Below are 4,237 nucleotides of genomic sequence, written 5' to 3'. Positions count from 1 at the left end.
AGGTGGTGCACTGCTCCCGGAGGCGCTGCAATACCGGGCCGATGCGTGGAGAGGACGGAGCAAGCTTCTGATCCAGCTCCCTGTTCCAAAAATCCGTTTAATATGTGGTCCCCGATGGGGGACGTATCAGATATTAAACTGATAAGAACAGATTTTTTTTTAGGTTTTTTATTACAAACATAACAAACTTCAACACACCACAATAAGACAACCACACCCTTCCCCAACACTCAAACATACTCACACTAAACAAATCAACCTCCCTCTGTAACACTAGCAACAACCCTTATACTATTACACTCTACAATCAGAAACACAAATCAAACGGTCATGAAATTATTAATACAACAGTATTCATATTGATTCATTCCGAAAATAAAAACACAAGAAACCAGTCATCAAAAACCATAAACACAAACCCTTTGCATTCCCATAATCCCGCCCTGTATGCAAAAAAGATCCCTCCTCCATCCCCAATGTTCCTTATATTATTAAAACAAAACCCATACACAAAAACCAATTTAACACCCCAAAGGAATTAACCCCTTCCATCTTTCTTTGGCCGCAGCAAAACCCCACCGTAAAATGTCCCACCGAACACGTCTAGTAACTTCATTTTTGGCTTTACTAAATACAGATAAGGCTGAAGCACTACTGCCATGCTCCACCACCTCCATCCTCGCTGCCCATATATAAAACTTAACCAAACTAATTATGAACCATAACACAAATTCTTTATTCCATTTTCTCGTCCCCGTTACTCCCCGAATCACCACCCGACTCGTTAAAACAAAATCACCAGATTTTCCGTAATAATTCAACACAGTGACCCCCACACCCTTTGGGGGAAAACGCAGCTCCAGAAAACGTGAAGCAGGGTTTCAACCTCAGAACAGTCAGGCTGCGGGCACTTATCCTGTCTGGACAACCCATGTCTGTGGAGCGTGTCCCTCACCGGCAACCTGTTCCAGAGAGCCCGCCAGTTTAGGTCCTTGAGTCTGTTTTCTAGACCCACCAGCTGGATCTGCCACCACTCCTCCTCCGACACCCCCACCAGTGCAGGTACCCCCTTCTCCATGATAGTCCTATACATCTGTTTGTGGTCCGTATCACCCAAGCCCTTTCTGAACTCTGGGTGCTTCTGTAACCACACCACCGCATGTCTATAATGCCAGGGCAGTTTTTGCGCCTTTGGCGTCGTATTAGTCCAGACAACCAGGTGCTTCATCGTATTCGCAAACCACAAACGGATAAAACATAAGCAGAGGTGATCCGGATCTTCGTATAGCGTTTTACATAAATTTGCGACGAATAGGGTGTCTAGTTTCAGCGGGAAGTCTGGAACAGCCCTACCACCCTCCTCCACTGGCCTGCACATATCCGCTCTCCTGATGTACTCATGCCCCCCACTCCAAACAAAGTGGAAGACCGCCCTCACCAAGTTTCGACGCAGCCGAGCAGGCAGGGGAAACACACATGCCAAATGAAGCAGCAATGGCAGTATAGGAACAAGTAATAGGTTTATTCCATGCTGAAAAAAAGAAGAAAGAGAACACAACGTTTCGGCCGTGGAGCCTTCTTCAGGTGTGAGAGAGACAGGGCAGTAGGCAAAGGTAAAGTAGCGGGAGAACAAAGGTTGGGAGGGAGGAGGAGTGAGAGGCGGGAGCAGGGGACAGAAAGAGAGGCCAATCAAGAGGTGTGAAGTCAGAATGGGTGCAGAGAGGTGTGAAATGAAACTTCCAATGAATGGAGAAAATTTAAAAGAACAGTAATCTGTCGTTAAGGGAAGGGAGAATGTGTGATCCTAGCTGCAGAATAATTTTAGTTTCGGTGGTCTTTCTGATGTATGAGTTTGGAAAACCGTCTTTGAGAACACAGACGGAGAGATTAGAGTGGTCGTGGCCGTCAGAGGTGAAATGAGAAACAATGGGCTTCGAGAGATCTTTAATCTTCACAGCCCTGACGTGTTCTCTGAAGCGGTCTCCGAGTCTCCTTCCTGTTTCCCCAATGTAGATGGCTGGGCATTTACTGCAAGAGATACAGTAAATAAGGTTGCTGGAGGTACAAGATGCTGTCTGGGTGATCCGGAATTGTCCTGAGGGGCCTTGAATGAGTGTGGTGGTGGCTGTGTACTTGCAGGTGATACAGCGAGCTCTTTTGCAAGGGAAGGTGCCTGGTGTGGATGGTTGCTGAGGGCGGTCAAGGGAGCTGTGAACAAGGAGGTTACGCAGATTAGGTGGTCGGCGATATGAGATGATAGGGCGATCAGAAAAGAGGGCCCCAATGGAGGGATCATCCTGTAGGATGGAAAAGTTCTGGTTAATGGTCCTGGGGATAGGAAGTGTGTTAGGATGGTAAGGAAGCACCAAAGGAATGCGGTTGTTACGGCGGGAGTTCCTGATCGGGTTGATGGTCCGGGGGGTGTTTTTGGCTCGGGCAAGGGCCCTGTCAATCACACTGCTGGGGTATCCTCTGTTGATGAAAAATGAGTACATTTCGAGGGCTTGGTTTTCGAAGTCGATGTCGTCGCTGCATAATCGTCGTAACCTAAGGAACTGTGAAAAAGGAAGAGAGTTTTTAGTGTGGTTGGGGTGGAATGAGCTGTACAGGAGGCAGTATGTCCACCTTTAAGACTAGTACTTTCCCCGTGTACGTCAGCGACCTATTCAACCACAGACCGATCTTTTGATTTACCTTCCCCAGCCTCAGGTCCCAGTTGATCCTGGCGGAGTCCTGTGTATGGAAAAGAACTCCCAGAATTTTAACCGGTCCCGTCACCAAGGTAAGACCGCCCGCCACATCTTGTCTTTCTTTCCATTTACCGAAGTATTTAACTGTACACTTTGATTTGTTCAAAAAAGCACCTGTCCCTTTGGTCATACTATCTACTATCTGTAATACTTGGCAAAGGCCTCTGTCAGTGCTAAGAAACAGCGAAATATCGTCTGCATAGGCTGCTATTTTCGCCTGTGCTCCCCCACTCCCCGGAACCACCGCCCCTTCCACTCGAGGATCCCCACGAATCAGATGCAGAAAGGGTTCTATGTACAGCACATATAATAAGGGAGACAGAGGGCATCCCTGCCTCACCCCACACCTGACCGGGATACCCATGCCGAGCATACCGTTGATACATACCCTTGAGATGACATTATTATATAAAACCTTAATCCATCTGATGAGGCCCACGTCCAGCCCCACTCTTCATCACCTCTCAAAGGAAAGAGTGATGCACCCGGTCAAAGGCCTTATTTTGGTCTAGGCTCACAAGCATCATCTCAAGGTTCCTGTCCTCCACCCATTCTGTCACGTCCCTGATCAACTGCAGGTTCCATTTTACGTTTCTACCCTCCACACTGCAGGTTTGGTCTTTACTTATCAGGTCCGGCATCACCTTCCTCAGCCGTCTCCCCAATACTCTGGCCAAGATCTTATAATCGGAACAGAGTAATTGGATCGGCCTCCAGTTCTCCAGATTTTCCTTGTCCCCTTTCTTATACACCAGAGACATAATACCTGTCCTCATCGTTCTTCCGAGCTCACCCTCCCTCAGGACTTCGTTATAAACCTCCAACAACACCGGTAGTAAGCTTTCACGAAAGGTTACATAAAATTCTGTCGGGAGTCCGTCAATCCCCGGGGTGGTACCTCTACGCAGGCCACCAATGGCCTCTCCGATCTCAGTTATTGTTAGGTCCTCACCCACACCTTCCATACCATCAGTCTTCCTGTCAAAACCTATCCACCACTCATCCCACAAACTCTCATCCACTGGTTTCTCTGAAAATAAAACCCTGTAAAAATTAGTTGCACACCTCACCATGCCTTTTATGTCTCTGACACTGGACCCATCTTCTCTCCTCAGACCCTCGAAGAGAGTCCTCTTCTGTCTGGCTCGAACCGAGCCAAAGAACTGGGCTGAGCACCTCTCCTCCCCCTCAATCAGGTTACCCTTCAACCTAAACAAAAAATCCTTAGCTCTCTCTAGCCAAAGTTCTTTCAGTCTGAGTTTGAGCTCAGAAACTTTTGTCATGTCAAAAGCACCACCCTGGTTGGAAACCACATACTGCTCTTCAAGTTCCTGCTGCAATCTCACAAGCTCCCTTCTCTCTGCTACCTTCTTTTGGCTACAGTATGAGATAGAAGCCTTGGAGATAGCCCTTTTACAGGCTTCCCACCACAGCACCGCTGTCTGGTACCGCCCCCTCTGTAACTGGAAACGATCCAAAAGCGCAAC

At 47.8% G+C, this 4,237-nt stretch overlaps 1 pseudogene; it reads right to left on the bottom strand.

Annotated features, from left to right (window-relative positions):
- LOC138223502 (U2 spliceosomal RNA) lies at positions 1–181 on the bottom strand (annotated as a pseudogene).
- Between the last annotated feature and the right edge of the window lie 4,056 nt (positions 182–4,237).

This window comes from Lepisosteus oculatus, chromosome 16 (genome assembly GCF_040954835.1).
Source record: "Lepisosteus oculatus isolate fLepOcu1 chromosome 16, fLepOcu1.hap2, whole genome shotgun sequence".
In the NCBI taxonomy this organism is placed as follows: Eukaryota; Metazoa; Chordata; class Actinopteri; order Semionotiformes; family Lepisosteidae; genus Lepisosteus; species Lepisosteus oculatus.
This window is presented reverse-complemented; position numbering and strand designations above follow the sequence as displayed.